The following is a 23,349-nucleotide window of genomic DNA, read 5'->3' as shown; positions in this document are numbered from 1 at the left end:
ATCACTTCTCCTTTTGACATGGCGGCTGAAAACCAAGAAGCATCGGTTTTGATTGCTTTTTTCTTTGTTTAATATGTGTCTGATAACATGCTCTGACTTTAGCTTTATGGTCTTGCTTTTGGTCTACACTTGGTGGAACTTAAAAGAAAGAATTTCTAGTGGTTAGGGTGAGGCTTTTGAAGGTGTTCTTCTTATTTCTATGGGAGTGAAAAACCAAGAACAAGAGTTCTATGCATGGCTGCCAAATTTCAAAGTTCAAGCCTCTACTTCTTCTCTATTCTCTTGCAATTTGGTGCTAGATTTATGTCCCTTAGTTGCTTCACCTTAGAACATATATTTGGGATATATTTCTAAGGCTTATGAACAACTAATACAAGTGTACACTAGCATGTTTTGATGGTTCTATTCTTGCTTGGTGGATACTTCTAGAGAGCTCTTAATTTAGAGCTTAATGCCATCTTTATCAACTTCCAACCTCCCATGAGGACTAAAGTATTCAAAGGTTGTTATGATTTCTCTTCTATGGTTGTTTTAATCTTTCTAAGTCTTGCAAAATGATCATTGGTGGGAATAAAACTATTTTTATTTTTGTTCAAATCTTAAGTCTTATATTCTCATATTTTTTATACTTATGTAGAAAACCTAGAGTCGTATTGAAGGAGTAGTTTCAGAGCATTCTTATTATATAAAATTAGGAGAATAAAGCATTTAATTTTTTATATTTATGAATGAGATTCAGGTTCCAATCAAGGTTGTTTTTTGAAACAAGTTGAATAACTATTGATTTTATTTTTTCAAATTGTGTAAACAACAATCTTGATTTAAGCTTTATGCTGATATGCCATTGTAAAATTTGCCTTGATATATTGATTATTATCATATTACTTAAGTTAAGATATATTTTGGTTTTCACTCCAGGTATGATTGTTTCATGTGATGTGTGTGACCAATAGTAAGTCTCATGTTGACTATTGTAGTTGTTTTGTCTGTGAGCATAAAGCTTGCATTCCAATGAGTAAGTTCATCCAACTAATTAATTTTCTTATTGACTTGTGGAGGTACAATTTTTATACAAATCTTTATAGGTTTCAACATCAAGCAAATGCACGAATTGTAGTGAATTATGAACATTTGATTTGGCATGCGAAACTGTATGAACACAAAGAACACAGTGATTTGGGTGCTAAAAGATGTATTCGATCGTTATGAGGATATTACTAAAAGGAACTAGATCTAGTCTACATAATTAACTCACTCAAAACTCTCTATGAACTATATCTCTCAAGCACACTCTACAAGTGGTAAGAAACCCTTAATATATAAAGGTGCTAACAAGTCTCTCTCTCTCTCTCTCTCTTAGTCACTCTCATGTCAAAAGACAGCAATCCCATATGCAAGTGGGTCTTAACAACTCAATCCATTACAAAGTTGCTCCATGTATAGATTTCACCCTAACATTCTCCCCCTTAAAGTTAGTAATATATGACTTGGCTTCAATCTTACAAAATGAGCGACTTCACGAACGAAACCTCAAGCTTGACAAATGTAGAAATAAACATCAAATATTCAATTCTTCAATGACTTTCCAATCCAGGTTCTAGAGTGCGAGACCTTACAAACAGAGTATCAAAAGGTAAGTTGGAGTATCTAAATCTCCATAATCAATTACCCAAATTTGAATTTAAAACCATAATCCAAAAATCTTCATTAGATCCAAACCCGTCATGAACTGGGAAAACCCAAATCACTTCAGAATTTCAAATCGAATCACTTCCTAAACTTCTATTTCTCAAGGTTACATCGGTCTTCAAATCCGCGTCATATGAAAAATTCACAACTTTCAAATTCTCATATTCAAATGTCTCCTCCTTTTTATGATCAAAAAATGATTATAAAACCGAAAATGAATGAGAAAGCGCTGAATTTAGAATTTTACTTACAAAACTCCCCCTTAACACATGGCATAAACGTTTTGCATAAATCCGGAAAATCCAAAAATGTCACAATTTTCGAATTTGATACTTCTCGGACCGCCTTTGACTTAAAATTTGAAAAACCGGGTAGAAACTGCCAATTTTGAAAATACGTAGGGACCCGTTGCACCTAAATAGCTTCAAGTGTAGAACTTTACCCCACATGAGAAACTGGGCATAAAGTGTCAATTCGCATCAACTGTAGGGACCAAATTCGAAAATTTTCCCATTTCTCAGAATTTTTACACCAATGGCAAAACTGGGTAGAATCTGTCAAAACTCTGAAACTACAGGGATTCAAAATGAAAAATCTTCATTCTTCATAGATTTTGACCCCTTTTCAAAAGTGGGTATTTTCTGCCAATTCATTGAAAGTGTAATGATTCGAAGCAAACCTTTTCCATTCTACCCCAAATTTGTTACTAGATACAAACGATGAACATCACGCATCGAAATTGCAATCAAGAATTCGAACTACTCTTTTGACCTCATGTCGAAATTGTTTTCGCTTTCGAAATCATTTGACCCAAAGTGATGTCTGTTCGACCATCAATCCCAAAACTCGATCTCAAATGTTTCACACGTCGAAATGGATAGACCACTAACAAACTCCAAGAATACACATCAAAATCCATCTGTTTTCTTCCCCCAGTTCGATTTTCAGTACATGACATAGACCATCACATGTCGAATTTGCATTCGTAATTCAATTTCGATCCCGTTCGACCATTAAACCAAATTACTTTCTTAGAAGAGAATTTGATTTGACCTCAACTTACATCAGTCAAAATTACAAGGTGCAATTCAAATTATTCCAACAAGTTATCATTAAAGTCGATTTCGTTCTCAAGTAACATGACTTTTGACTTTCTAACCCAAAAATACGACTCAAACACGATACTAGTCAATGTGATTTTGACCCCAATTTAAATTCTTTTGACTCCAAGGATCATCAATCAACACCCTACATTGAAATCGACTCCTTTATACAAAATAAATCGATTCTTAGTCGATTAAGCCAATTTTACCCCAAGTGACGCTATTTCGATCCCAACTCAATACCATATGTGAATGAAGAGCATCACCAGTCGAATTAGACATTGACCTTAAGTTGTTCGACTTCGAATACCGTTAACCATTTCGATTTAACCCCAACTCGATTTCAACGTAATCAATATTCACTGATCGAAAATCATAGAATCAATTTTGACTTTTGGTTTCACTTTTCGATTTCAAGAGTCAACAAACACAGAAATTATGATTCTCACATAGATTTTCAGATCAAAATGATATTATTTACCTGTTCTTCATCATTTTCAACTATTCTTGATCGTGTTCTTCAAAACCAAAGTATCGATTAACAATTCTCAATTTCAACTTGATCATAATCGACTCGTAATCAAACAAATCATACATAATCGATTCACAAGTCCAGATTCAAAAACAAAACTAGTAGAGTATCAGTTAAGATTGAAACGAAAACATGAATCAGAATCGAAATATATATAAGCGAGAAAAGAATATCAGAATGTGTAACCGTTTACACCCCGTTCCTGAGTTGTAGCAAAGAAAAGAAGAGAAAAGAAAAGAAAGTAAGGGGAGAAAAGAAGAGAAGAGAAAGGAAAATAAATTTGTCTTTTGTGTTCCCGAGTTGGTGAGAAATGGAAGGAAAGTTAAACATTTTGTTCTTTCTCTTCAAATCCTTCCAAGTCGGAAGGAAAGTTAGGAGGGAAAGTGATCCCTTCATTTCCTTCCACTTCCCTCCTTTAATGAAACTCGGGAACACCAATTTCTCTTACTTTCCTCTCACTTTCACCCATTTCCTTTCTTTTCTCTCCTTAAATTGAACTCGGGAATGGGGTGTTAAGAAGATGACGAACCAAAGTGATTTAAAGTTGAATATTGGATTTAATGACCTTTGGACTCAAACAATGAATTCGATGCACTGTAGTAGCTCAAGTATGGACTATTGGACTCAAAATTATTCCGTGAACAGTAAAAGATTCGAAATATATGGGCTAAAATTGGATTAATGAATAATGAATAGTAATGAATTCTTTTTGGGCCAGATTTTGATTCAAGTTAACAGTTGCAATCGAGAATTGAATCAAAAATAAGAAAATGGAATCAGAGTGGGCTTGATCAATGAAAAAATTTATTGGATCATAACAATTGGGTTTCGAAAAAAATTGATCCAATGAGTCAAAATGATCAAAAAATTCAATAAAACAAGCATGATTCTAAAAGTTCGAGAGATTAAGAGAGATCATCGAGAGACATAGCCTAATTGTTCAATTTGTGTTGAATGTAGAAAAATCAAGAATATTTTCTTCAAAAATGTGACAACCCGGAATTTTCATTCGATCAAACCCTAAAAGTCAATCACTTCATATTATAAGTCAAGTTCACTTTTACTTGTTTTTAAGAAATTAAAGTTCGTTTCATTATTTTAATAATTAATCTTTAAACGAACGGGTGAACGGATGGGCCGCCTCGGGTCTTGAAATTTCTAAACCGCGAATATCAGTAGCTTAGAAGTTCACGGCCAAACTTTTATGTTTGGGCCGTAAACTCCCTTAAAAACCGTAAACTCATGCCTTAAGCATGAGTTTACTCCCCAAAGTAGATCACTTTTCATTTACACCCAAAAAGAGTAAACTCCAAAAACTCTCTCAAGTATCATCCAAGTTTTTGCTCAATATCTTCAATCTAGTAAGTGTTTCTAGCCCTTTCAAGTTAGTATAACACTTAATCTAGTGATTGTACATCTTTTCATCCATCCATTTATGTGTTTTGACTAGATTTCCAAAACACCAAGAACACACACTAGTGTTCTTGGACTTTAAGTTCATTTCAAGCTTCCACAAAGTAAGTACTTCTATCCTAGAGTCATTTAAAGCTTACTATACATATTTATACCAAGGAAAAGTCCCAAGAACACCAAGAACAAGGTGTTCATGGTTTTGGGAGGCTCCCAAAACCGTAAACACTAAATAAGGTGAAAAGTGGTGCTTTAGGGTGTCTAGATGCTTCACAATGCCTTAGGGACTTGTCTAGATACATCCTTGATGAGTTTATCACACAAAAAGAACAAGAACCTCACATTTATATCTGTTTACGGTTTGGGGATCTCCCAAAACCGTAAACACCTTAAAAGTTGTATAAATGTCCCATATTTATTCCTTAGGCCTAGAATCTAACCTAGGCTATTACCTTGAAGTATTTAGGACTTGAAAACACCAAAATACCTAAGTCCATGAGAGTTTACGGTAGTAAACTCATGGAGAAATGGTCCTTAGACCGTAAACTCCATTTAGGAGTGTTTTGATGCCACACAACACTTCCTAAGGCTTAAACATGAAGTAGGAATGCTTGGATTGGCTTAAAAAGCTTCAAACAACAACTGGTCAAAAAGAGGGTGAGTTTACGACTGTAAACCCAAGGGTTTACGACTGTAAACCCTTTTGCAAGTGACCACAAAAGCGTAAACTCCTTAAAGGAGTGTTCCTTGAACCCCAAGCACACTAGCCCTTCCCTACAACACTTAGATGCAATCCTTGAGACTTATAACACTTGTATAAAGTGTTTAGCATGTCCTAGGGTGTCTTGACTTGTTTATTAGTTGTTTAAAGACTAATTGGATACATATATGTGATATTCTATGTTAACTAGGATCATAGAGTGTGTTCAAGACTTCACGTGACACCTAACATCCTACATCTTCCGTTCATCCGTACCACTCACTACAGGTGAGTTCATACCCCTTAATCAATGGCTTAAATGTTTTTAAATGCGTTTATGGGGGGGGGGGGAATACAAGTTGAATACTTATAGTTATTACATTAATCACATGTGATTAATAACTACAAAACCAATGATCTTCTTACTATTCAAACTGTTTATGAAACTATTTTGCTTCAAACTGTTTTACAAATTCTTATATTTATCAAATACATTTACCTAAGCTCTGTTACATACTTATTATCAATTGCATGTCTATGTATGTATAGTTATATAAGCAATGTTTAAAAATCTTAGGAAGGTTGCCCGCCCTATTTCCTTTTAGCCGTTGAGATGTGGTCTGGTGGGGTATCGGGTATCCATCCGAAGGTCGTTTAAATATTAGTTATATATCATGTGTACATATATAGTCATAAAGGTTCTTCAAGTTCATTCAATACCCTTGGGTAGCAAGGGTATACTTCCATGTTCATACATACAAGTTATATTACTAGTAAAATACAATAGGCATAGTTTAGGGTTTTGCTAATACTAATACAAGGACAATGAATCATACAAAGAGTCAGTTCATACATGAGTCATAATACATAGTGATGAGAAACAAACATAATACATAGTAATGAGAAACAGACATAATACATAGTGATGAGAAACAAACATACAGGCTAGACAGAGGAAGAACACACAATACAGCTAGCACATACATTACATATACATTACATTAAGTTATGTGAGCCATTAAACGGGTCATGGCACTACCTGCCACGACAGTTTTTGTATCCAGAATCTCCTTAATTGAGGAGCGTATGAGTTTGCGTATAGATCTATACTGGATTAACTATCCTACACCTTGCTGCTCGCTACAGTGGGACTTGCAAGTCTACGGGTGCCAAATGTCATTTCTTACGGTGTCTTACATCGTCGTTTTACTATTGAGTCAGTAGCAGGGTACAGGCCGATCACATGGTACTTTAAATAACAATTGGTTTAAGGTAGTTAGTACAGCAGTAGTTAGTTAATACAACACTACAGTACTATAATATTTATCCCATTACATTCACTTCGTGAACATTCACACGATGTATGGTAATGTAAAAACTATATTTTTGGTTAATGATAGTCGGATTTGGGAAAATACACACTCTTACAAGAGACACACACAGCTACTAGATGCCTTGGTGGAAGGCTACTCTTAGTAGGAAACATAGGGTTTTCTAGGATAGTTCAAAGAAACACAAACTTTACAAAACTTATACATTACATCTTACAAACATCTTACAAATGCTTTCATACAAACTAAGACACTAATATACTTATGATCTCACCAACTTTAAAGCTGATACTCGCTTTCAAAATAACTTGTATTCTCAGGTCACCACTAGACAGGTACAGGTGCCAGGCTTTTGAGAAGATGGAGTGCGTTCAAGACTCATCTTTTATTTTGATATGTATATTTTTGGTGTCTATAACTTTGACAGAACACACATGTATGAAATTATATTATTAATTCAATGGATGATGTTGTTGCTTGTTTACTACTATTCATTATTGTGATACTTTACATGACGTCCTCCTCCCCAGAATGTTTCTGCCATTCATGGTTTTCGGGTGTGCAAAAAATTGCTTTGATCTTCGAAGACCCACTCTGATACCAAATGTAGTGAATTATGAGCATATGATTTGGCATGTGGAATTGTAAGAACACAAAGAACACGATGGTGCTAAAAGATGTATTCGATCATTATGAGGAGATTAAAAAAAGGAACAAGATGTTGTCTACATAATTAACTCACTCAAAACTCTTTATGAACTAAATCTCTCAAGCATACTCTACAAGTGGTATGCAACCTACTATATGTAGATGTGCTAACAAGTCTCTCTCACTCTCTCTGTCTCTCTCTTTCTCTCTCTCTCTCTCTGTCTCTCTCTCCCTCCCTCCCTCTCACTCTCTCTCAAGTCACAAGGCATGAATCCAATATGCAAGTGGGTCTTCACAAGTCAATCCATTACAAATTCTCCCCTTCTATAACTTTGCACCCTAACATGAATTCATCAATTTATGCTTCATATATTTTTCTTGAAACTGATGCCCACTTTAATTATTAGGATAGGTGAAATTGTTATGTTCAACATTGTTGTAAGACTTCTAATTTCTTTTTCTAAGCCTAATATTTTATAACTCTTATCACTTTTATTGAATTTTAACTAAGTAACATGAAAAAGAGCTTCTTTTTTTTACAGATTCACAAACATAATGATACAAAAGACATTTATATTCTTATAAAAAGTACAATTTTGTGTAAATTTAGATCAATATTTCAGTTTTTGTCACTGTGGGTGATATATTTTAGTTTTAGTTACTAGGTGAAACATGTTATCTACAAGTTATCAATTGATAGATAATATGTCAATCCTTTTACAGATGCCTAATTTGTTATGGTTAATAGGTATTTTCAGTCTTACTAGGAAAATTTAAGCCCTACATCAATAAGGCTGTGAAAAGGTTTATGTTTTAAACCTTTGAATAAGTCGACGGTATGTTCAATAATTTCTTTGATTGTATATACATAAACTTGGAAAAAACCTTTATGCCTATCATGACGTTCTTCAGGCGTCTGTTTCGGTAAGATATTTGTCAACCTGTACTGGCCCCGTCTAGCTATAGAGAACAACTCAGGTGTGGGGGTGTCAACCCCGTATAGATCTGTACACAATTACCTTGCTCTCCCTCCAGGAGAGACTCTGGTTATAACTACAGGACTTACGGTGTACGCTAGGTAGGTACGGTGAAGGAAGGTGTCCCACTAGAGCATTAACAAATTTACACAAGTTTCGAGTCCCTTTATCAATTAAGGAAATAACACTTCCATTGCAAACTTGCGACAGCTGTTTTATGACATGTGATTGGGAGATTTCATATTATTCAGCTTATGACGCGTCCTTAACAGATTTTATGATACGTAGGTTTATTATCCATGCCTTTAGAGTTTTTATGACACGCATTTTATGACACACGTATTTTTCTGTCATAGTTTCTGCTTTGTATATCATTTCGGTTAGATTATTTATAACACCTTTTGCAAAGAATTTGTATTTAACATGTCATATAACACAAAATATTCTAACTTGTTGTGACTGTAGTAAGTCATGATTTCCACAAAATACACATATGACCATGAAATTTGTTATATGCAAATATTTGTGTAGATGCATAAGATAAGATCCATGTTCATGCAATTACCTAAAGGTTAAACATATAACACATTCGTCCATGCAATTTCCCAAAGGTTAAATAAGAGTTGACTTGTATCCCCCCTCCCCCAAGTATGATATACACGAAAATAGTAGGGGTATGAAGCTCACCTTGGTTGATTTTGTGTGGTAGGAAGAAAGGAGAGTGAGGAGATTTCGAGCCTAGCCTTGCACCAAATGAAGATATTCTCGAAAATTTCAAGTGTTTCTAAGAGTTTAACACACAACAAAAGTGTGTAAACAAGAAGTTGGTATCATAAAAATGTTTTAGAAATACAAGGGCTGCATAAAGTTCTTACCAAGTTTAAGAGTTTTTGAAGAAGGATCCTTGCAAATGGAACATACACATCGATGGACTTTAGAGGAAGAATGAGAGAAGTTTAAGAATTTGAGAGAAGAAGTGGGAGGAAGTTCTTGAGACTAAGTGAAGAAAAATGAGATTGTGAGGTGTGTGGGAGGGGAGGGGTCAGCCGATCATAAGAGGGGGGGGATGAGAGGTTGTTTGACCTTTGATGGGTGATGTGAATGTAGCATGGATACATGGTGGTCCAAGACTTAGTTATTTGGTGAAAAAAATGTGGTGTCACCACTCTTAATCCATTTCTTTTCTCTATTTTTTTTTGTTCAACCTTAACCGAACCCTAGGGTTCTCGGTCCAAAGGAAAGCGCCAAAGAAATGGTTTTCAGTTTTTGGCTTGACCCAAAACGAGTTTTCGGCCCAATAAGGCCCAAAGAAAAGGATTCTGGTCCAATAAGGCCCAAAGGAAGGCTCTCGGCCCGATAAGGTTCTAGGAAAGAGTTTTTGTCCCAATAAGGTGTTGGGCCGAGAATTCTTGGACCAAAACCAAAAATGGATGGGACTTAGCTACTGGATCAAGTTTTGGGATCAAGTTTTTGGGCTTGTACAAGGCTATTTCAGCTTGATGTGCAATTCACGTACGGATGAACTTATATAACATTGTAGTTTGAATTTCACTAAATAGGTGTTGCAAGGTTACATAGAGGAAATTGTCTTGTATAAGAATCACAATCTCAACCCTAATTTTCTAGTTGTGACATCATCCCCTGTTAGAAGGAATTTCGTCCCGAAATTTGTTCGAGAGTAGCCCTTAAGAACTAGAGAAGAGATGGCGATACTTTTTCGTCATCTGGTATTCGCGTTCCCAGGTGAACTCTGGTTCTTGTTTGACGCTCCATCAGACCTTCATAATGGGAATGCGACTTTACCTGGTTCCTCAACGAAATGGAGATTTTCATTCACCTTAATTTCCTCAAGCGAGACAACAAGAGTCTCGTCATATAAGCGTTTCTTTAGGTTTAAGACATGAAATATAGGGTGTACATTGTTGAGCTCTGGTGGTAACCGCAGCTTGTAAGCCACCAGACAAATCTTGATAAGGATTTTGAATGGTTCGATGTATCTTGGATTCAACTTTCCCCGCCTTCCAAAGCGTATCATCACTTTCCATGGAGAGACCTTTCGCAATACGCGATCACCATCTTGGAATTATAAGAGCTTCCGTCGTCTGTCAGCATAACTCTTCTATCCTTCTCGAGATGCCTGGAGTTGCTCCTTGATCTGAACGATCTTCTCAATTGTTTCCCTGATAATCTTGGGCCAAGTAAGAGTGTTGTTTGGTACATTCCCTTTTGCTAGTTGAGTATCCCCCACCTCAGCCCAACAAAGGGGTGATCTGCATTTTCGCCCTTATAAGACCTCGAAGGGGGCGACCTTGATGCTTGTGTGATAACTATTCTTGTATAAGAATTCGATTAGGGAAAAATGGGTATCCCATGATTTGTCGAAGTCTATCACACAGGCTCGGAGCATATCTTCCAAGGTTTGGATGGTCCTCTCACTCTGGCCATCTGTTTGGGGATGGTAGGGAGTGCTCATATCTAGCTGGGTTCCCAACCACCTCTGGAGTGACTGCAAAAATTGTGATGTAAATTTGCTATCTCGGTCAGAGATAATAGATTTTAGCATGCCATGCATCATCACAACCTCCTTTATGTAGATTCGGGTCATCTTTTCCATTTTATACGTCACCTTTATTGGAAGGAATTAGGCGAATATGGTCAATTGGTCGACAATCACCAGATAGCATCCAATCCGTCTGCCATCTTGGGCAATTTAGTTATAAAATCCATTGTTATTCTCTCCCATTCCACTTGGGTATCTCCGGTTGTTGAGGGAGTCCAGAGGGATTTTGATACTCTACCTTCACCTTGGCGCATGTCAGGCACTTGCCCACGTAGGTAGCAATTTCTACCTTCATATTTGGTCACCAATATTGTTTTTTGTGGTCTAAATACATTTTTTCAGAACCTGGTTGGACGGAGTACTTTGTCTTGAGTGCTTCATTCATGACCACGTCTCTGAACCCACCAGATTTTGGAGTCCATATCTTGTCCATGAGAAAGTAAGCTCCGTCCTCTTTGATCGTAAGATTCTTGTCCATCACACACTAGGCTTCATTTGTGATGTTTTTCGGCTTCAAGGCTTCCTGTTGAGCCTCCTTAATTTTTGAAGACAAGTGGGAATGGATTGTCATCGTTAGTGTTATCACTCAGCGACCCGGGTATTTTTTTTTCTGCTTAGGGCATTGGCCACCACATTAGCCTTTCCTGGATGGTACCGGATCTCACATTCATAGTCGTTTAGCAGCTCCACCCATCGCCGCTGTCTCATGTTTAGTTCTTTTTGGTTCAGGATATGTTGGAGGCTTTTGTGGTCTCTGAAAATGGTGCATTATGTCCCGTAGAGGCAATGCCTCCAAACCTTTACAGCGAAGACCACAGCTCCCAACTCAATATCATGAGTGGTATAGTTCACTTCATGGGTCGCTATTTATAAAAGAATTAAAAAACTATAAATCGGTACACAAGTTTTGAATCGAGTATTTTTATTCACAAAGCTTGGAATGGACAGCATTTCAAAAATCAACATTGCCTCGGGTTACACGATTCTCTCAACTTCCCGACTACATTTTACCCTAAGAAACATGTAGTGTCCGTGTTTGTCTTCTTTCTTCTCCCTCAGAAACCAAAGATGTTCTTCTTTTTATTCTAACGCGTAGGCTATAACTTTTCGGCGTTGCATAAGTACACAGCCTAACCCCTGATGGGATGTGTCACAATAAACTACAAAATCTTCTCTTCCCTCTGGAAGAGACAACATTGGAGCACTGTAGAGGGCTTGTTTCAGGGTTTGAAAGCTAGCCTCTTGTTTCCTCTCCCATGTGAAGGGTACACCCTTCCGGGTTAGAATGGCGAGTGGCTAGGCAATCTTGGAGAAATTTTGTATGAACCTCCTATAATAACCAGCGAGGCCTAAGAATTGCCTGATCTCCGTCAGAGTAATTGGGGTTGCCCAAACCTCAATTGCTTTGATCTTGTATGGGTCCACATGTATTCCCTCTTCACTGACCACGTGTCCTAGAAAATCCACTCTACGGATCCAAAAGTCGCACTTGGAGAATTTGGCGTACAACTTCTCCGCTCTGAGTGTTTCCAAAACCTGCCACAGATGTTGGTTGTGCTCTTCCTTGCTCCGGGAATAAACTGGTATGTCTTCGATAAAGACTATCATGAAGTTGTCAAGGAAAGGTCGGCAGACTCAGTTTATCAGGTCCATGTCACACCCTAAAACCGAGAACGGCAGAAACATTCTGGGGTGGATGACGTCATGTCAAGTATCACAACATATGCAATATAGTATTCAAAGTACCACACCCATTGCATTAAAAGTAATAATTTTACATAGGTTACATTTATCAAGAACATCAAAGTGGATATAGGAAACAACATAAGCTGCAGCTTGGTACTAGGCTAACTTCGCAAAAGCTCCCGGAGTGTACCTATCTACGGACGACCTGAGAATACAAGTTATTTTGAAAGTGAGTATCAGAATTTTTAAATGTTGGTGAGTTCATAAGTATTTAATGGCATTGGTTATAAATACTTGTTTTACTTCAAAATAATCTGACTAGGTGATGGTGATTTGAGTTTACAAAGTATTAGAATCCTTTCCAAAAAATCCTATATTTTCTAATAAAAGTAGTCTTCTACCAAGACCCAATTGTTTTATGTTTAAGGAGTAATTTCCCCCAAAAGTACAATCATTATCAAAATATAGTTTATACTTTAAAGAATATGTGAGAAGATCACAAGCAAAAGTAATACGGAAAATAATATTTTTACCTCAGCAGTTATACTGCCGGCTGAAAGTAAATAAAACATAGACTCCAGGTGGTATTGAATGAACAACACGCCTCGAAGAGTCTAAGAGAATGAGATACAGACTCCAGACGGTATTAAGTGAACAATACGCCTCGGAGAGTCTAAAAGGATGAAATACAGACTTCAGGATTTATTAAGGGAACAATATGCCTCGGAGAGTCTAATATAACAAAATACAGACTCTAGACGGTATTAAGGGAACAATACGCCTCGGAGAGGCTAAAAGTGTGAAATATAGACTCCAGGAAGTATTAAGGGAACAATACGCCTCGGTGAGTCTAAAATAATGAAATACAGACTCCAAACGGTATTAAGGGAACAATACGCCTCGGAGAGTCTAAAATAATGAAACACAGACTCCAGACGGTATTAAGGGAACAATACACCTCGGAGGGTCTAAAATAGCCTTTAATCTTATGTAGATTAGTTTAACTGTTTAAAATGTGGCCTAGTATATAACTAGGAAAATATATCATGATGGTTTCATATATAGAAAATACCGTGATAATACTTCTTACCTTAAAGCCATGAATTATAAGGTAAATGTAAAGATACTCGTAACCATACTGATTCACGATCGAATACTTGACGACTTACTGGCGTCGGAATGAATGTGACATTTGTCACCTCTTGGCTTGGTCGGCCGGGACTGTAGCTAGCAGTCAGGATGTGGGAGTGTCTGTTCCATATAGATCTATACACACAATTCCCGCTCTCCTTCCAGGAGACTCTGGTTACCAACTCGACAACGGTGGAATCCGTGTCATGAGGATGTATCTCGTGTTTCGAATTCTATAACCTTTCTCTTTACTAAAAAGTATAACTGTTTAGAATATAGTTATAACTAAGTTCTCTTTCATGAATGTTATGGTTGGTTTCTAAACTATACCTATTATAGTTTACTTGAGAAGTTATCTAGATGCCTTTGCTACCAAAAGGATGATGATTTGGCTGATGGAACCTTTATGACTACATATGTATACATGATATATAACTACTATTTAAACGACCTTCAGACAGATAACCGATACCCTAAAGCCACATCCATACATGGAAAAGGAATTAAAGCGAGTTAGCCTTCCTAAGTCCTTTAAACATTACTTATATAACTATACATATACAGGCCTGCATTTAACAATACAAGAGTATAAAAAGAAGTTTTGGTAAAACCTTTGGAAAACTTATAAATAAGAATTTATGACTTGATGTTAGTTTATAAAACAAGCTTTGAAAACCTTTAGCTGGATAAAACAGTTTAACATGTAGAAATCTATTTGCTATACTGTTATTAATCACATGTGATTGATATAATAACTCTATAGTTCAACTTGTATCCCCCCATAAAAGCATTTAAAATCATTTAAAAGGTTAATTCATGGGTATGAACTCACCTGACGTGGGTGATTCGGATGAACGGCTGGTATAGGATACTAAGTGTCAAGAGAGGACTTGACCACACACGTGAATCCTATTTAACATGTAATTATACATTTAAGTATCTAATTAGTCCTTTAACAACTAATTATGCAATTAATGAGATCCTAATGCATGAAAACACTTTGCTACTAGTGCTAGGAGTACCAAGGGTTGCATATAAAGCGAGTATGGCCTCACATTGGAGTTTACTCCTCACATGGTGGCCCTTAGGGTGTTTACGGTTTCTAGACCACTTACCCCATGATTTTACGGCCGTAAAATCATGGAAGTGGTGCCATTGGGTGTTCAAAGATCCTAAACCACTCATGTTTTCCCATTTCCTTTGTGTTTTGGTGGCTCTATCTTATGCATGCAAGGTTCTAGTCACTTATACAAGCCATAGAAGGTGTTAAGGGAACTTAAACACCCTTTGAAGGTGTTTACGGTTTTGGAAGGTCTCCCCAAACCGTGAACACATATGAACATGGGGATTTTTATGATTTTCGAGTGTAAACAAGTTCATATTAAGCACACAAGGAGCTCGGGCAAGTGTACTTACAATCTAGGATCTTGAATGATCGATTTTGGCCAAGAACACTAGTGTGTGTTCTTGTGTTCTTGGTGTTCTTGATGAACATTTGAAGATCTATGAAAAAGACAAGATTTCATGGATGAAATTGTGTAAAAACACTAGATTAAGTGTTATATGAACGAATCTAGGAAGAAAACACTTACATTTTGGCGGATTTGACGGAAAAGTGATATGATACTTGAGAGAGAATCTTGGGTGTTCTTGGGCTAGGAAATGAAAAAATGAGCTAAAAATGACTAAGTGTCATATTTATACTCTTTGGGGTTTACGGCCGTAAACTCCATTTTTACTTCCGTAAACTACAAACTTTTAGATTTTCGCGACTTACGTGATATACGTCAAAGTCTAAAGTATACTTCCTTATTTTTGTTTGCTTGACGAATATAAAATAAAATACTCGAACGGGCTTAAATCCGGCGAAAAATGTTTTGAGATGAATTTGGCAAATTTTTGATGTGCTTGATTGCGTAGTTTATACAATTGAAAATTTCAGGTTGTCACATCATCCCCCCGTTAGAGGAAATTTCGTCCCGAAATTAGAGTTCAAGCACACACACAGATGCAATTGAGTGACTCAAAAGATAAGGATGCTTTAGACTCAACAGGTCTTCTCGCTCCTGGATGAATTTAGATCTTTGTTTGGCGTTCCAGCGAACCTTTACTAACAGGATGCGAATTTTTTTTAGTTGCTTGACCTCTCGGTCCATGATCGCTATAGGTTCTTCTACGAAGTTAGGCTCTAATTGATTTCGATCTTGACGAGTGGAATTTCGAGATTCACGTCGGACAAGCAATTTTTCAAGTCCAAGACGTGGATAGGTTCGGGTGGAATTTATGGAATTCCAACAGAAGTTGTGGTCCGATGGGGGTTGGACCAATTCTTATCAAGAATCTCGGATGGTGCTACACTCTTGGTAAGATAGAGTTTTTTTGTACTTAGAACATAATGTACTTCCATGGTTAGATCATCACTTAGCGTGATCGCCATTCTGAAGTTCAAAAAGCTCTCTCTTACTGGGGTGTGGTTCTCCGAGTTGGTTATTAGAAGGCTTAGGTCGTCTTCTGATTCGTATTTCCTACTGATTGGATTTTGGAGGTTTTTTGGATCACCGGATGTATTGGCTAAATACTGGTACCTATTGGTTACGTGGCATCTATCTCGACCTAGTGCAAAATGGATCTGCACTTCTAACTCTTGAGGTGTCTCTAACGGAAAGTCTCAAAGTTGGTGTGATAGGGGATTTTACCAGATGATGCTTAGAAAATTTTAAATTTTCATAATCATCTTAAAGGATGCTTTGACAGCATGATTCCCTAATCGGTAAGAATTATGCTCTTACTCGCTTCGCTGTTACATGGATAGCAGTCTTTGATCATAGCTGACTTAGCCCTTTGAGATTTTCTGAAGTGCTGGACAATTTCAGGAGGTGGTTCTACTATTTCATTAGGGATAGTATTCCTTGGAACACCTAGTAGTCTAACAAATTTCTAAGACATGCCCTATTCTCAATAAGTTGGCTCCCTACAGTTAGTAGGAAGTGCGTGTTCTTGTATAACCCATCAACTAACACCTAGACTGATCTCGAGTCTAAAATCTCTTTATGATCAGGGTCATAAGGCTTATTGCAACATACCATTTTACTTTATTCAAGTATTCTTGGTTGCGAAGGTGGTCATGTGGTTCTTGGCATTCTAGTATTAACTTCGGAGAATGCAGTCTATCGTCTATAGGACGACGGTGACTTTTCTCGCATGAGAAGGTGGTGTGTCCTAGGCACTTCTCGTCTGTAACTGGATGGATGAAGTGCCTGAGTGATGCGAGTATCCCATGCAACTACCCTTCTAGTGTTTCAGAGTTTCCTTGATTCTAGATTAAATCTAGAGAGTGTAGCGTTCCTTCGCTCGGGACTTCTAAATTCCTCATCCACTCTCCTCAGAGTTTAACCTATTACAGCTCCCAGGTTTCCAGGATCTCTGCTGAGATGCTTAATTCGTGGGATTAAGCGCGAATGGAGGGTCGTAGTCAATGCCTTGACTCTTACGACTCGGGTTACTTTCCTAACTGAGGGTGTTAGCTGCTATGTTGGCTTAACTAGGATGACAAAAAATTTCGAATTTGTGGTCATTTTAGTAGCTCAACCCGCAGTGGTTCTCTTGACTCAAACTCCTTCTCTATGGGATAGGATGAAGGGTCTTACTATAGGTTCGTGGTAGACCTCATACTCGGCTTAATCACTAATAATTGGTGTATGCAAGTCGTATACAATTGAGATCGACGGGATGTTCAGTTGTGTGGCCCCACCCCAAACCCACAACCCAACGAAGAATAGGGAGTAGGGAGGAAGCACACATCTTAAATCTTTTAGATCTAAATTATATACCACTCTACGGCATATACTCAGTAGTAGTAAGTTAATTCTATGAGTTCTCTCTCTTGATTCACGAACCTGATTGTGCGGTGCATATAGCCTTTCTAGGGGATCTATTGAGTAGGCCTAGGGCGGTTGTTGTCTTCCGGAGAATCTGTGGTGTCTTCTGCTTCTGGTTTTTATATCTAAGGAGGGTTTGGTCAACAATGTGTGGTACCCTTCTCCTGGGTACTTCGGATGGTTTTGATAAGAGAGACGATTGACGGTTCGCATTAGCTTTTCTTATTAGGTTCGGAAGAACCTTTATTTGATGAATAGGCTATGGTGAAAGTTCTCTTTACACAACACTAGGAATTTTCACATGGTCGCCTAAAGTCGAACCATGTTTGATGGCAGCGTCGAATTTAACAAACATCGACATGATATGGAATGAAGATCGATAGGACCATGTGTTGAACAGGGCACACAAGTTCTTAGTGTCTCGGGTTTCGTCCAGGGTATCACTATCGTGGATAATTGGACCAATATCATTGACACAGAACTCTAGGGGGTCCTGATGTTTCGGAATGATGTACTTTTCAAGAATGGATATCTCACGAGGCCTCTCCATAATCGCCTAGTATATACTAGTCATGCGTAATTAAGATTACAAGGACTGTTGACTGAGCGACTCCGCCCTAAATCCACAACCCAAAGAGGAACAGGATATGAGGGAACATCACTCACTCGAGGTCTATCAATCTTAATTATAAATGGACTTAACGTATATACTAAGCCATCATAGCTTAACCTGATGGGTTTTTGAGTGTTACAACAGTGCTGCGACTTTCGCCTTAACGAGGGAGTAATTACGATTAGAATTAATCATTTAATGTTTTTGGTTAACTACTCAAGATTATGAGACGTACCGAAATTCTACCGTATTCTTTGATGTTCCTTTAGGCATTAGGGTTAGACTCCTCCTGCGTCCTTTCCATTTTTTTCATTTAGGCATTCCCTCTTGAGGTGCCCAATGTCACCACACAGATGGCATATTGGACTGGTCCCCATATTTGTGTTTGATGTAATGAACTCAATCGGGGTTCTGCAGTTACGAGAGGTATGCCCGTTCATGTTGTACCTAACACAAAAGGGTTCCCGACAGATACCATGATGATGGAAGTCACACTTGCTGCAGCGGGGAAGGTTTCCTAGGTATGGCCTTCTTGGAATCAAGACGGGAGGGTTGACAGAGGCATTGACCACTTTAGATCGTTGCCCTTTGGAAGGCCCTTGAGTCGAGGTACTTCCTTCCTCGTTCTTAAACTTTCTTTTCAGTGGGTTTGGTTGGGGTTCTTGGGTTGCTGTACACACCGGTGTTGGTTGCTGCTGTCCATTGCTTTGACCGGGATTCCCGATAGGGCTCCTGCTAACATCGGCGTTGCTAGCGTTCAGATGAGCCATGACAGCTGCTACAGCTGCCAAAACTGTAGCTCGAAACGTAGCTTCATCGAATTGAAGGACCGGTGTCTTACTAACAAGTTGGTTACGCTTCTTCGGGGGCATGGTTTTTCCTACACGAAAAGGAATACAAGCTGATGAGAGACGATGGTTAACCCTAGATGTATCTTTCTTTACTATGACAGGCATAATTTTTCCCGCGCTTCGAATTATGGTTATTTGGGTGTCGACCTACATCCCTATGATGCAGTCTGGTTAGCAGGACATGAGTAAGTGTATCGGAAAGCCATAGAATGGGTGTCGTTCCCACTAAGTTATCTTTACATTGGAGAGATTCACTCTCCGGCTTTGAAAAGATTTGAGAGAAATTCGGAACGAAGGCCACGGAAGGAAAGGCTCATGAAAACTTATGGCTAAACACTCTCAATCGAGGTTTTGAGATCTGATCTATTCGTACTACTTGCGATGGGAGGGACGATTTGCGTAACACATAGTGTGATTAGCATGCTCACTAACTCACTAAATTGTATTATTTTATGGTTTATTAGCGTGACGATAAGGAGGAAAAGACACTTCTCGGGTTCCATGTATTGGCTCCCTTTGTCCACCTCTTATCCTTGACTAGAACAGGCGTTGGCTTTCTTCGGATACTTATCTAAGGTTCTCTTATCCTATAGACATATTGGTTTTCTACTCCATCTTACTTCCAATTCTGACTTTGAGTGTCATCACTTTATGATGGATGACTGGAATCTCGGGAGTTTCAGGCGAACTTCCCACTGTTGTCCCTAAAAGGTATAGGCACATGGTGGTTTCAACAGTCTCGTCCCTGTTCATTTATTTCCTAATTGGAAACCTTCTCAATGAACCTTTTTCTGGGTCTGTATCGACTCTTCTGTCGATTAATGCAGTGGATAGGGTTTTCTAAAGGGGGTACGTGCGAGAATGGAAATGTCTATAGAATCCTAAGAGATTATTAAAACATTTCACTGGGTGATCCATATCGAGTCCTGCTGCAATTACATAGCGTACACCAATCATATATAACTTAGATCTGATAGGCCTTCGAATATGTGATACTACTCTATATCCACATACAAACAAGGAAAAGGAAGTAGAACAAAACCACACATTCTTAGCCTATGAGATCCTTACTATATATAACCTTAGGAGTATACACTCTGTAATCATAGGTATATCAATAAGGATCTTTTTAGTTTTTCACACAAGGTTATTTATGGTTCCTAAAATACTCCTATAGTATTTTAATTACTTGCTTGGTTCTTATTTTCTAAACATGCTTTTGGGTTTATTGTGAATCTCTTGGTATCATAAAATACTCTTATAGTATTTTAAACTTTATGTTTTGCTCTAGCATTCCTACTTGGTAAGTTTTAGACTTGTTGCAACATCACCATCACTCCCAAGCACACGTTAGTCGCATCTCGAATAAATGTAGTTGATCATGTTACATTTATTCCAGTTTACGATTACATAACTGCCCAGGTTTGATGGTAAGGGTCAACATCCAAAGACTTTTATTCTTATTCTTCTTGTGATACTTTATACATGTGTTTAAATTCTGGATGTTCTTATACTTTTATAAAATATGGTTATATTTTAAAGTATAATTCTTGGTCAGAGTGTTTTATCCCAATCTATTTATAGGTTGTATATCTTTTATGATTATATATACTGAGCTCACTATAAACAATGCTCTGATACCAATATGTCACACCCCAAAACCGAGAACGGCAGACACGTTCTGGAGTGGATGACGTCATGTCAAGTATCACAACATATGCAGTAGGGTAATCAAAGTACAACAACCATTGCATTAATAGTAATAATTTTACATAGGTTACATTTAGCAATAACATCAAAGTGGATATAGGAAATAACATAAGCTGCAGCTTGGTACTAGGCTGACATCACAAAAGCTCTCAGAGTGTACCTCTCAACGGACGACCTGAGTATACAAGTTATTCTGAAAGTGAGTATCAACAATTTTAAATGCTGGTGAGCTCATAAGTATTTAATGACATTGGTTATAAATACTTGTTTTACTTAAAAATAATCTCAATAGGTGATGGTGATTTGAGTTTATAGAGTATTAGAATCCTTTCCAGAAAATCCTATATTTTCTAATAAAAGTAGTCTTCCACCAAGACCCAATTGTTTTATGTTTAAGGAGTAATTTCCCCCAAAAGTACTATCATTATCAAAATATAGTTTATACTTTAAAGAATATGCGAGAAGATCACAATCAAAAGTAATAGGGAAAATAATATTTTTACCTCAGCAGTAATACTGCCGGCTGAAAGTAAATAAAACATAGACTCCAGGTGGTATTGAATGAACAACATGCGTAGGAGAGTCTAAGAGAATGAAATACAGACTCTAGACGGTATTAAGTGAACAATACACCTCGGAGAGTCTAAAAGGATGAAATACAGACTCCAGGATGTATTAAGGGAACAATATGCCTCGGAGAGTCTAAAATAATGAAATACAAACTCCAGACGGTATTAAAGGAACAATACACCTCGAAGTGTCTAAAAGAGTGAAATACAGACTCCAGGAAGTATTAAGGGAACAATACGCCTCGGTGAGTCTAAAATAATGAAATACAGACTCCAGACGGTATTAAGGGAACAATACGCCTCAGAGAGTCTAAAATAATGAAATACAGACTCCAGACAGTATTAAGGGAACAATACACCTCGGAGAGTCTAAAATAGCCTTTAATCTTATGTAGATTAGTTTAACGGTTTAAAATGTGGCCTAGTATATAACTAGGAAAATATATCATGATGGTTTCATATATATAAAATACCATGATAATACTTCTTACCTTAAAGCCATGAATTATAAGGTAAATGTAAAGATACTCGTAACCATACTGATTCACGATCGAATACTTGACGACTTACTGGCGTCGGAATGAATGTGACATTTGTCACCCCTTAGCTTGGTCGGCCGGGACTGTAGCTAGCAGTCAGGATGTGGGAGTGTCTGTTCTGTATAGATCTATACACACAATGCCCGCTCTCCCTCCAGGAGACTCTGGTTACCAACTCGACAACGGTGGAATTCGCGTCATGAGGATGTATCTCGTGTTTCGAATTCTATAACCTTTCTCTTTACTAAAAAGAATGAGTGTTTAGAATATAGTTATAACTAAGTTCTCTTTCATGAATGTTATGGTTGGTTTCTAAACTATACCTATTTTAGTTTACTTGATAAGTTATCTAGATGCCTTTGCTACCCAAAGGATGATGATCTGGCTCATGGAGCCTTTATGACTACATATGTATACATGATATACTACTATTTAAACGACCTTCGGATGGATAACTGATAACCTAAAGCCACATCCAAACAAGGAAAAGGAATTAAAGCGAGTTAGCCTTCCTAAGTCCTTTAAACATTACTTATATAACAATACATATACATGCATGAATTTAACAATACAAGATTATAAAAAGAAGTTTTGGTAAAACCTTTGGAAAAACTTATATATAAAAATTTATGACTTGATGTCAGTTTGTAAAACAAGATTTGAAAACCTTTAGCTGGATAAAACAGTTTAACATGCAGAAATCTATTTGATATACTGTTATTAATCACATGTGATTGATATAATAACTATGTAGTTCAACTTGTATCCCCCCATAAAAGCATTTAAAATCATTTAAAATCAGGGTTATGATCTCACCTGACGTAGGCGATTCGGCTGAACGGATGGTATAGGATGCTAAGTTTCAAGTGAGGACTTGACCACACACGCGAATCCTATTTAACATGTAATGATACATTTAAGTATCTAATTAGTCCTTTAATAACTAATTATTCAAGTAAGGACATCCTAAAGCATGAAAACACTTTTACAAGTGCTAGGAGTACCAAGGGTTGCATATAAAGAGAGTATGGCCTCACATTGGAGTTTACTCCTCACATGGTGGCCCTTATGAGTGTTTACGGTTTCTAGACCACTTCCCCCATGTGTTTACGGCCGTAAACTCATGGAAGTGGTGCCATTGGGTGTTCAAAGGTCCTAAACCACTCAAGGAATTATGCTGACTAGGACTCGAAATGGCCTCCCTTTGGAGTTTGCGGTCCTTGGACCACTCCTTGGGAGTTTACGGTCGTAAACACATGGTTTTATGGCCGTGAACTCATGTTTTCCCATTTCCTTTGAGTTTTGGTGGTTCTATCTTATGCATGCAAGGTTCTAGTCACTTATACAAGCCATAGAAGGTGTTAAGGGCAGTTAAACACCCTTTGAAGGTGTTTACGGTTTTGGAAGGTCTCCCCAAAACGT

This window comes from Lactuca sativa, chromosome 3, assembly GCF_002870075.4.
Source record: "Lactuca sativa cultivar Salinas chromosome 3, Lsat_Salinas_v11, whole genome shotgun sequence".
NCBI lineage: Eukaryota > Viridiplantae > Streptophyta > Magnoliopsida > Asterales > Asteraceae > Lactuca > Lactuca sativa.
The sequence above is the reverse complement of the archived record's forward strand: the minus strand, read 5'-3'. Positions refer to the sequence as shown.